Source organism: Apus apus, chromosome 14, assembly GCF_020740795.1.
Source record: "Apus apus isolate bApuApu2 chromosome 14, bApuApu2.pri.cur, whole genome shotgun sequence".
NCBI lineage: Eukaryota > Metazoa > Chordata > Aves > Apodiformes > Apodidae > Apus > Apus apus.
In genome coordinates, this window is record NC_067295.1 from 3,390,755 (window position 1) to 3,402,875 (window position 12,121).

At 56.3% G+C, this 12,121-nt stretch overlaps 1 protein-coding gene across 1 annotated transcript in view; it reads left to right on the forward strand.

Annotated features, from left to right (window-relative positions):
• Positions 1-226: 226 nt before the first annotated feature.
• Positions 227-12,121, forward strand: part of LOC127390590 (ATP-sensitive inward rectifier potassium channel 12) — a 29,233-nt gene continuing 17,338 nt past the window's right edge. The window contains exon 1 of the mRNA XM_051632399.1: positions 227-822. The gene's annotated coding sequence lies outside the window, so the exon portion shown is untranslated. The remainder of the gene's footprint in view (positions 823-12,121) is intronic.

Below are 12,121 nucleotides of genomic sequence, written 5' to 3' on the forward strand. Positions count from 1 at the left end.
TAGTTGCTGTTCACGGACAAAGGCAGTAGGAGGGAGTGGAGCTTTGTAGAAGCCGGAGCTTGTCTCACTGGGTGTCTGTGTTTCATTCCCTGTCAAAAGGCTGGGAGCTGAGAGAGGAGGGAGGGGGGGTGGAAAAAAAAAAAAAGCAGCAGGGAAGCGGCGAGCTGCAGCGCTCGCTCAGGATCAGATAGCAAGAAAACCAATAGCAGCCAGAAAAAAAAAAAAAAAAAAAGAAAACCAACCCACACCAACCAACCCACCCACCCTCCACGCTGAGGCTGAAGCAGGCAGGTCCCTGCCAACTCCACAGCGCAGGGAGCAGGGAAGAAGTCCACCCTCCCCGGGCAGGAGCGGAGTTGAGCCCGAAGGATATTTGATGACACTTCGGCGACGATGGGTCCCCCAGCATCTTCCAGAGCCCATTTGAGGGTGAAGGCTCTGAAAGCACAGAGGGAGTTTGAAGCTAAATTCACCTGAGTCTGGATCTCTTGGTCGCTGGGATTTATCTATTTTTTTTATTATTATTTTTCTCCAAGGGGGTGGCAGGAAGAAACCAAACCAAGAAAAAAAACCTGTTTTGTTTTTTTGGTTGTTTTTTTTTAAATCTCCCTCTTTTAAATTTTTGTTTGTTTGTTTCTTTTGGAAGAAGCTATATCTTTTTTTTCCCCTGTGGTTGGAATGGAGGGGTTGGGTCTGTGCCTAAGAAGCAGCAGCCAAACGTCGGTCCTGGGAGAAAGCCGAGTGGATCTGGGGTCCCCCGCCAGCTAACTCTCCAGGACCCACATCCCCACGGCCCAGGGGGAGGGCTGGATGCAGTGAGAGGTAAGTGACAGCTCCTGTGTCCCCACACCAGCTCCTCCAGCTCAGTCTTCATCCCAAGTCAGAGGCAAAAACAGCAGTCTCATAGTGAGTCAATCGCTTCCACCTTTCGCAGCCCTAATGGAGAAATAAGACGGGGAAGTTTCGCAGTGGCAACCTCACAGGTCAAGTTCCTCCCCCCCACCAAGTCACCCCTGTCCCCAGAATGAAGGCTGGGGAGGTGGAACTGGGAATTTTGCAAAGCTGGCTGCTGTCACCATGTCACTGCCGTGGGCCCCCACCCTCTGTGGTGAGCAGCAAGGGTTTGGTGCTGCTTTTCGGGGCACGCCGGGGCCGCGCTGGGCTCCCGCTCGCCTCCGCTCGCTTGCAGCTCCTCACTTCCCCGGCCACAAACTTTTTGCACACCAGCTTTTTTTTTTTTTGCCTTTTTTTTTTTAATTACCCCAGCAGAGGTTATGCCCCTACGTGTGTGCACTCATGTGGATGTGAGGCGCGTGTGCAACGCACGCTTGTGTCACCCTCTGGTTCCGACCTCGCGCGCTTGGGCCGAGCCCCGGGAGCTGGGGGTTTTGGGGGGGGGGTTGCTTCCAAGGCAAACTGCAAAGCGCAGGGAAAAAAAGCAAAGCAAAGCTGACAACGACAGCAGCAGCAGCATAATTGCATCACTGTAATAGTATCGGCGCTGAGAGCGAGCCAGGCTAGTAAAATTGTCCAGAAAATGAGCTGTACTAAAGTGCCTCCAGTTAGCAGCACCTGCACGCCTTCACTGGGTGCTTGAGGCTATTTGTATTTTTAGAAGTCTCTCTTAATTATAGAGCAAAGAGTGTCAGAGGGAAAATGGTGTGTATTTAGCAGCATTTGTTCCCGGACAGTTTTGCGGCAAATATGAGCACAAAATCACCAAATAGGGGTTTTTCTCCCACCCCCTCCTTGGGATTTTGAACCACCTGTTTTGCAGTGGTGTCAGCAAATGAGGGCTGGATTGGTTTGGTTTTTTTTCCTCTCCTGTTCTTAGAAAGCGTGGCGATGACTTTGCGTGTGTGTGGAAAGGATGGGAAGTGATCCCGTTGCCTTCTCACAGCCCCTTCTGCATCCCAAATCCACCCCAATCTCATAAGGGCCATGAGAACCTCCCTGCTCCCAGCCCAGGGGTGACACTGCTGGGGACAATGGACTCGTGTGCTGGTGCTGGGTCTCCCACAGGCACCAAAGAGCTGGGGATGCTTTACAGCTTGTTGTGCAAAGAAAATACATCCCAAGCCCTGCAACAACTCGGTTTGCTTCTATAAAGCTCCCTCCCCTCATCCCCTTCTCTGCAAAACTTTCTGGGGCTTTTTCTTCTGAACAGCAGGTGAAATTTCCTTTGTGTGAGCACAAAGCAACAAAGGCACCAGAAAAATAATGAAAACAAGACTAAAAAAAAATATATATCCATATATTACAAAATTTTTTAAAATCCTTGCCTGCTCCTTTCAGGCCTGGAATAACAGCGAGCGTTCCCATCTGTGCTGGATAGGCTTCATAAAACACTGGCTTTGCAGGGGAAAGCACCTTAAAAGCCACTTGATTTCTTGCTTCTGATCTACCACATACTTTGTTGTTCTTTACCCAAAAGAGTTGCTTAACCTGTGAAGTCAAGGCAGGTTTTTTTCTGAGCCCTGGAATGACCCCGGGGGATACAGCAAGTCCCCCGCAACCAGCCGGGGCAAGATGTGGACATTCCCACCCGCTGTGTGGCTCAGTGCTGGGATGCTCTGGGGTGCTCCAGGCACAGCAGTGGCTTGCCATGGATTTCCCTCCCCTCTCCCCACTGGCTGAGGCTGCAGGGTTGGCTTCACAGACAGTGTGATGGGAACCGTTCCCTGCTGCGGATAAACTTTGGAGGAGCTGTTGGGAAAACAGCTCAGAGAGCTTAAACCTGGTGTTTTGTCCCCAGCTGGTGTCAGGTTTTAGGGTGTATATGTGCTTGGGGGGGATGCAGGAGCTACTCCCAGCCTCTGTGTGGGGAGAAGAGGGGACGGGTTGGCAGGTCTGAGGATGCTGTCTCCAGAAAGAGCGGGAGGGATTGCTGGAGGGACGGATCCGTCCCCCGCTCCCGTCACCCCTCGGGTGCTTGGCACATGGATCAGGCACCTTATGTAAGCAGGGATGGCAGTGCCATGCCCTGCCTGTGCCTGCTGTCCTGCTCTGCCACTGTTGCCACTGCGGCCTCAACCACCTCCCTTAATGCCCATTCTGGGGTTCCCTCCGGGTGCAGGTGCTGTGTTGAGGGGAATGGCTGGGGGGGACACAGGGTTGACAAACAGCTTCAAGCCCAGGGGTTTGTCCGTGGCTCCTGCAAAGTTGCATCTTTCCCAGTGCTGATGCTGAGGTCCGCAGCCCTGGGAGGTGGTACCTGGGCTCAAGCCCTTTTCTGGGCTCTTCTGATAAAGGTCTGGCCCACTTCAGGTTCAGCAGCACAAAGCAAGGGATAGCTCTCAGGGATGAGATGGTAGAAAGCAGCCCAACTTGTGCCCATCCCTCCTGCTGCCGACTTGCTGTGGGAGCCAGAAATTGTCCTCTGAGGGTGGGGACACCAGTTGGTGAAGGACCTGTGTCCCTGTCCCGGGTCATAAGCCTGTGCCTCCATCCTTCCTGCAGGCTCCCAGCTGCCCTGCACGCAGCGTGCCTGAAATGGAGGAAAGGAAAGAAAAAAGCAGAGAATGAAAGGGCCCAGAGAGCCCGTGCATCCATGCCCTGCTCCAGCTTCCGAGTCAGGGTGGGAAGGAGAAAGATGGGAATGGGGTAGCAGGTGGGAGGGGAGGAGGACCCGATGCTGCCCCCACAGCTCTGAGTGACTGTGGGCCTTTCACCTCACTGGGAAATGTGCCTCTTTCACTGTCCCTGGCTTGTTCCTGGCTTGTTCCCTTGTTCGATCTTGGTCCCTCAGTCCCAGCTGGATGCTGGTTCCCAGCTCACTCTCTCATTCCCAGCTTGCAGCGAGGCAGGACTGCCGGTGGGCGATGGTTATTTGCAAAGCTCTTTCAGATTCCCCCGTTGGACTTTTGAAGCATCTGGTATCACTATCTCAGCGTCATTATGAATTAATTAACATTAATTCCCTGTTCTGGTACCTCCTATTGCCAGGAGCTGTAGCCTAGGTTTTTTTCCCTCCGTCCCCAAAACAAAAATGGCCAGATCCAGACTACGCCTGGCAGAAAGGCAGAGAGGAGCCATGTGGATGGGGGCCATGGGCTCCCCACTCCTGTCTCCCACTGTGATGAGATGCTGCCAGACCCCTGCTGGAGGGTCCTAGGGGAGCTCCTGGTGCCTGCCTGCTCACTCTGCCACTGGCACGGGGCACAGGTGCTTCCTGGAGGGGTGATGCTGGCTGTGCCATCCCTCACCTCTGCTTCCCTGCAGGGCTGTGGGGCAGGTTTTGCAGGGACTGTCCTGTGGGAGGAGGATCTCCCTTTTGGCTCTGGGAAACTCTGATCCTGGCTCCTCAGCCTGTGCTGGAGGCACCAGGGTTGCTGTTCCCAAGAATGCTGATCCCAAGGAGGTTGGCCACAGGGATGCTAATGCCAAGGATGCTGTCCCAAGGGCTGCTTACCCCAGGAAGGCTGTCCCCAGGGATGCTGACCCTCTAAAGTGGTAGGGATGGGGTTATAGACCCAGCAGGTGGATACGGGCTGGGAAAGAGGCCAGGATGCTTTGTCCCGGCTGCTCATCCTGCTCCATGAGTCACCCAGAGGGAGACACAGCCCAGGAGTCACAACCTGGCCACCCAGCCCTGTCCCTGTGCTCCAGCTTGCAGGGCTGAGCCCCGGCATGGTCGTGGCTGAAGGCAGCAGAAGGGCTGGGTGGGATGTGGGTGCAGCACCTGCCACCTCCCAGCCCTGTCCCACCCCATTGCCTGCCCCGCTCCCTGCACAGCAACACCACCCACCTGCACCCCTGGCCCCAAGCTGCCACCACCACATGGCCCATGGCAGGGCCACAGCAACCCCTAGGGCCACCCTGAGCCCCCCTGCACCCCTTGTGGAGTGGACTGGGTATGTAAGGAGGCACCCCTTGTGCTCTGTGAGCCTCAGGGCTGAGGTGAGGTGGGGGTGGCAGCCCTGATGGGTCTGGGGGACAACCCTGGTGTCCCCCATGCCTGGAGCCCAGCTCGGGCTTACGTAACGGCCGTGCTGCAGTCTGCTCTGCTCAGCCACCGGTGCCACCGGCAGAGCTGCAGCACGGAGCCCAACTCCTGGGATGTCTGCTTGTTTAGGGAGAGGAGGGAGAGGAGGGGGACATTTTGGGGAGGCAGATGAGCCTCAGGAGGTGGCCAGGACATAGAAGGGGTGGTCAGCAGGGCTGGCTGGACATGAGGACTGGGGCGTCTGCCCACAGCCCTGGGTGTCTGGTGACCTTGGGAGCTGAAATCTCACTTGGGTGGCAGCACCCTTGGAGAAGGAGGGTCTGGGGAGGGGGAGAGCAGAGAGAGTCTTGGCCTGTTCCTAAGGGAGGGGTCGGTTGACAGACCCTGCTGGCAGCCCCTGCCAACCACACTCCCAATTCCGTCCTCCTCAGAGAGCAGAGCCCCACTGTGAAGGTGGGGAAACTGAGGCAGGGAGGCTGGGGATTCCGAGTGGGAGCAGGTACCAAGGTCCTTCTGGACAACGAGGAGGAAATGGGACATTACTAGCCCCTCAGATACCTGCAGGGTGGAGATGCCTGTGACATGGGACAGGGGGGAGAGCAGGCTGGCTTCAGCACCCTTACTGCCCCCAGCCTGAGACCCCAGGGAGGCTCAGGGTGCTGGAGGGGGGAGCATGGGGGGGAGACCTCGCTGCCAAGTTGTGCTGAGTTTGTGGTCTGGCAGGAGGCCAGCGGGTCATTGTGCCCAACAGCTGCTGAGTGCCAGGATGCACCTAGGAGCCAGGACCACCCAAGGGCAGTGGGTGAGCTCGGGGTGCTGGTTGCAGCCCTGAGGCTTGGGGTGGTATGGGCTGAGAGTTCTCCAGCCAAAATGCCATTGTGTCTTTGCTCCGGCATGGCTTGCTGGAGGACAGAGGAGGATTTGTGCCTGGAGGCACACGGGGCCGTGGCTCAATCTCAGTGGTCATCCAGCACTCTGGGAACCCCATAGGTGTCTCTGCCACCCCATGGGTCTCTCTCCCACCTCAAGGGTGCAGGGTTACCCAGTGCCACCAGCAGCTGGGCTTTGCCTTTGTGGTGTTTCGCAGCCAGTGCTTCAGTGGCCTTAGTGGGGGCAGATGCCACCAGCCATCAGTGCCACCAGTGAGAGACAGGACTCCCCCAAGCTCCCCTGCCCCCCAGCACACCACAGATCCCTCTGCCCTCCTTGGGCACCCTGGCCACCTCCCAGCACCCGCGGTGCACGGCACAGGGACCCTGTGCCCTGAAGCCAGGGGGAACCAAGGACACCAGTGAGCTCATCCCTCCTGCCTGGGCTGGGAAAATCATCACATTGTTCTCACTGAGAGAGACTCAAAGGCCTTTGGTTCCCTTTTAGGATGAGTCTGGAAAGGAGCCACTGAAACAAATGCCAGGAAAAATAAACCTTCAGTAGTGGATAGTTCCTTCGTGTGGTTGGAGGATATGAAATGAGGATCCTTCACTTTTGGGAGCCCTTTGGGGACCCCTCTAGTGCTCAGGCTGCTGGGATAAACCTTCCCCAAAGCTGGGCAGTCAGTGCTGGATCAGGTTCTTGTCTTGGGAAATGCCCCACGGACCCTGCTGGGTGATTTGCATGTCTGGAAAACGTTGGGTGCTGCTCTGGTTCCTGTTGCTCTTAGTCTCTGCAGGGCAGCCCTGGCACTGGGAATCTCCCCGAGGGGCTGGTTCATCTGGCAAGGTGAGGACTTGCTCCCCAGCCTTGAGTGCCCCAGAGCTGGATCAGGCAGCATGGTTCTCAGCTGGGCTGAGAACGCCCTCCAGCTCGTTACACACAGGGGCCAGCTAATCTCCATCTGACAGCGAGTCATCCTTCCTACCGCGCTGAGGGCTGTAATGACAACGTACTTAACGGGGCTGATGAATTAAGTGCATCTTATAAATGCATCAGATATTAAAATTCCCGTATAATTACAGTGCAATGGATTATGTGTGGTGCTGAAGGGAAGCAATTCAGCGCAGCAAAGGAATTACAGTTACAGAGGAGAGCCAGTGAGGCGTAATTACACACAGCTCTGCTCTAACGGGGGGGTAAAGCCAGGGCTGGGTTTGGAGCTGCAGCTCCAAAAGTGGCTCCAAGGGCCTGTCCGGGCTGCTGCAAGGGTTGTGGGAAGTGAGTGGGACCTGCAGGGCTTCATGGAGGGGAGAGAGGGATGCTCTGCAGCATCCCTTCTCCCAGGAGGAGAGCACCCTGCTCCACACGGGCTGGCTCCAGCCAGCAGGGCCCAGGGGCCATATCTGTTGCTCACCCCAGCACCCCACTGCTCCCTGTGCTCCCAAGGGCACATATGGGCTGGTGTGTGGTAGAGCAGACAGTGCTTGAGCAGATCAAAGACCAGATCATCTGATTCCTTTCTCTCCTCTTCATCTTCATTTTTTTTCCTTTATCTTCTCTTCCTCTTCTCTTCCTCTTCTCTTCCTCTTCCCTTCTCCTTCCCTTCTCCTTCCCTTCTCCTTCCCTTCTCCTTCCCTTCTCCTTCCCTTCTCCTTCCCTTCTTTTTCCCCTTTCAGGGTCAGTGTTCCCAGACCCCTAGACAGCTGCAGGTCCATGATTTTGGGGCAGAGGCTGCCATATCACCTACACCCCAGGTGTCAATGAACAGCAGAGTCGGTCGCTCATATCCTCATTCTTCCACATTTCCCTATGTCAGTGACTCAGGGGGGTCTCCCTGGGACTTCCAGCCCCCAGCCCAGTGAGGTGATGCCACCTGCAAGGGGTTTTTGGGGAAGAACTTCCCCAGCAGGTTTGGGCCGCTGGGCTGGCAGAGCCAAGGCTTTGCTCTAATGAGCTGGTGCTGCTCTTCCCATTAATTATATGGAGCGATGCCATTACCAGACAATTAAGTAGTGTTGTCCCGGGCCTTAATAAGGACATGGGATGCCATGTGATGGCCCACGTTGGGGGGCTGCACTGGGGGGGTTGGGCTCTCAATGTTGACACTTGTCGAGGAACCTGCACGTGGCCACCAGCCGATGCCCTGCGAGCACTGTTTACCCGTCCCACCACCACCCACAGCACCTTCTTGTTGTCTCTTGCTCCTCTTCCTCCTCCTCCTCCTCCCCCTCCCCAAAAGGGCTGGAGTCCCACAGGACCACCATCCCCATGGTGTCCCCAGCCACAGCCCACCCGTGGTAGGGCCGCGTGGTACCTGCCTCCGCTTTTGCGCTTGTTTGCTAATTAGCAACATTCTGGCAATCTGTACCATTCTCCCAGTCATTAATTATTATTAATTATTTGTTATGCAAATAAAGTTGACGAGTGCAGCGCCGTAGGCAACACAAAGGGAAAACAGTCCCAGCTTCAGGCGGTTTATGTAACGGAGGGTTGAGGGGACATTGCAGGAGCCCCTGGGGACATACAGTGTCCACACAGTGTCCCCTGAGATCTGGGGACACATCGATGGCATCAATGGTGATGGGCACAGCAGCGCTGATGCTGGAGGGGGCTGCAGGGGTGCAGGGATGTGGGATGCACTGGGGAGAATGGTGCTTGTTAGGGTCCTGGGGGATGAGAGTGCTGGGGGGACCCAAGGATGGTCTGTCAGTGATGGGTGGCTGAGGCGGGTGCTGCTGCTGGAGGCAGGAAAGGAGATCGCTTGGTGGGTTTGTGGGTGCTGAAGGGATCCTGCCCCACCACTTTCCCTGAGCTCTGTCCCTGAGGGCTGTGTCTGGGATGTTGTTTCAATAAGTGGCAGTTTCCCATTTCCATCCTCCCAGCTGGAGGGTGGACGTGGCCGTGACCCAACCGTGCATCCCCCTTGCCTGGCCACTGAGCCCTGGGGGGTTATTTCAATACTCCCCACCCTCCCTTTCTGCTCCTCCCGGGGTTTTCTGCCCCATCCTCTTCTCTCTGTGCTCCCCCCCTGCCTCTCTGCTTGCCTTCCACCCCAAATGCAGCCACCTGTCACATCCCGGTGCCACGGGGCGATAGCGCTGGTGGCACCGTGCTGCAGGGACACAGGCTGGTGGCAGTGGGGCTCCTGCCCAAGCCCTACCTGAGCAATTGGAAAGGGAAATGAGAAAAAAAATGGAAATTAAAAGGGAGGCAAGAATTAATAAGGATCCTGCCTCAACCACAGTGGCTTTATTTCAGGAGAGCTGATACCACACGCTCGGTAATGCTATTCCTCAGAGGCCTTCGGGAAGCAGTGGGGGTTTGGGTGATGCTCAGGTGCATTTTTGGTGTGTTGTGGCTGTGAGTGTGTGTTAGAGCTGTGCACAGGTCCTGCCCAGCTGCCAATGTCCCCCTGTCCCCAGCCAGGCTCTGCAGCACGGGGCAGGTGTCATCATAAAGCAGCAACTTGGCAGTGTGAAGAGTGAGAAATGGGGTTTTAGCAAGTGATACCATTCCTGCTGGGTGCTGCTGTGGGGCCATGCCTGGGGGGAGGGCTGCTCCCACCCCTCGGGTGGGAAGATCACACAGTGCACCCCAAACTCTCTGAGCGCGACCACACCGCACTCACAGCAATCCTCCTGTTTTGCACACCCTACACCGCGCAGGTCACCTGTACATCCCCTCCTGCCCATTTTATTTGCTTTTTCACACTTTCTGGACCCCTCAGCCGTCACCTCCTTGAGATAAACCCTTTCTTTTCTCCATGCCGGGGCACTTGCCCTGGCCATTTCTTTGAGTGGAATTCAAAGCAGGGATGGGAGAGGAGAAGAGCTTTGCTCAGAGCTGTGGCTGATGTCCCACAAAACTCTCCCATTATTCCTGTGCCCGGTGTCCATGGGGACCTGAGCCTCTTTTCTTCCTTCTCTGCTGCAGGAATCAGCTCTGGTTGCTGCCAGGGTTATCTCCATCCTCCAGCTTGCTCCACGCTCTGCTAGTTCACCATCCTCTGAGGGCTGGGGCTTGACCTAGCACGTGACCCCGCACAGGAGGACCATATCTTTCTTTTCCCACCACCAGAGAAGGGGTTTGGAGATAAATCTGGGGAAACAGTTAGGAATTGTGAAGGTGTCCCCCCTCTGCCGCCGCAGCTGCCTGGGCACTCGTGTGCACTGCCCACCCCATCCTGAGCCCGAGCAAAGGCTGGTGGCCACGGGGGGGCCTGGAGCCAGATGCCTGTTTCTAATAAAGCTCCACTCCTGCCGGGAGCCGCGCTCATCCTCGCTGGCTCCAGACGATAACGGCGGGAACGCTGCCGGACCGACCTCGTGGTAAACGTGAAAATCAGCTGAAGGTGAAAGGACTGGAGCTCCAGCTCCGTGCCTGGGCAGCAGGGAAGCTGCTTTAATGAGCCATAAAAAGAGACCAAAAAAACCCTCTCTTGCCCAAGACCTGTCCCCCCAGTGGGGGGGCCGTGGGGGCCGTGGGGGGCCGGAGGCGGCAGAGGGCCGGGACGCTGCGTGGAGCGCGGCAGGAAGGAAGCGCTTGGTGAGGACACAGCCAGCACTGCCTGCACGTCCTTACATATGTGCTATTTTCAGCTTGATGGGGAGCAGGCCAAGTTCTCCAACAGATTGAGTTTGGAGCTGAAATCCTCCTCTCCTCCTCCCCCCTGCCCAGCACCCACTGCCTGCCAGCACGGGGAGTCCAAGTGCACCCAGGACACCTCGTTCTGCCCTGCTCTGTCTTTATTCCCACCAGGAAGATGCACACAAGCTGCACGCATTCTACCCAAACCCCTCCTTGTAGCAAGGCCACAGGATCTGACCTTGCTAGGTGGACAGCAGCTTCAGCTTCTCCCCTTCCAGCTTTGGGCTGTCCAGGCACTGGCACCAGCATCCTCCCAAACCCATCCCCACCCCTTCACAGACCTGCAGCATCTCCTGCCTTTGGCTTCACACACTCGTGCACACTCCCACCCGCTCTCTCCTTGGTTTTTCTTCTGAGTAGAAAATATCCCTCCTTCCTCTTCTCCCCATCTCCCCACCCTCCTCTCCCCCATCACTCTGACCCTTCCAGAAGTGCAGCTGCTTCTGCAGCCATGTCCTCACCCTGCTTGAAATGCAACGAAGAAATCCATGTGCAACTTACTGTCTCAGCAACCTGTAATCATTTTGTCAGCCAAAAAGCACTTTTGTCAAACCCCCACAGGCAAACTGGGAGGAGATGGATTGGGGAGAGGCACCTGACACCACTCTCTGCTTTTCTTCCCCCCTTTTTTCATCCTGAGTTTTGCTTTACAGGTGGGGTGAGTGTTGGGTTTGTCTCTCTTTCCCTCTCTGGCTGCTTGGGTGACTGTCCAGAGCAAGTGAAAGGAATAAGGAATATGTTGCAGGAGAGCAGTGGTGCTGGAGAAAATGCATTGTTGGGGGCTGGGTTTGTTTGACAAAGGGCAAGGACACAATGGGAGGAGGGAGGCGTTGGGCTGGAGAGGGGTTTCCAGCAGGGACTGGTGGAGCCCCAGGCTTAGCCACCTGGGATGGTCCCAAGAGCAGCCCCAGCCCATCTCAGGTGATGGGAGGGCATTATATGGCTCCTTCTGTCCCAAGAGCTGCTTGGGGAGGTCTTCACAATGAGTCTTGAGTTGATGCCATTGGTTTGCTCTGTCCCAAAAGCAGACAAGGCGGGAGCAATTCCTTCCTCCAGGGCTGGGTTTGATGGGATGTTGTTGCTCTTGATACCAGCTCTCCTGCTTCAGGAGCTGGGGTGTTGTGTGTCCCCTGCTCAGCGCCGTCAGCACCCCAGTGAGCACCTGGGGTCATGGTGGTGTGTGACACCAGCCCGTGATCTCTGGGAAAAGGCTGGAGAGCGTCTCTTAGGACAGGGAGTTGTTATGTCCTTGAGGACAGGCTCTGCATGGGGTTCCCAGGGATGGGGGAATGGGGGCAGGCACAGGCTCTTGCTCCAGGACCCCTGGTTTGGGAACTGCACTTCTTCTTTGGCTAGCACTTGCCCAAGCATGGGGGCAAGCTGCCTTTACCAGCCTGTGGCATGAGACCCCATGGGGGCTCGCCCAGAGCCCATCCATTCTCCCCAGCCTTTCCTCTAATGAGGATGCAAATGCCTGGGATGGTGGCAGAGCTGGGAGGTCAAAGCCACTGCAGTTTGATGGCCCCATGGCTCTGCCCATCCTCACATCTTTCTGCTGTCCTTTGTGATGTGCAAAGAGGGAGTGGGAATGAGATGATCCGTGGAAATCTTGTGTCCGGGCTGGTTCCATCAGCTGGAAAAATGATCAGCCAAAGC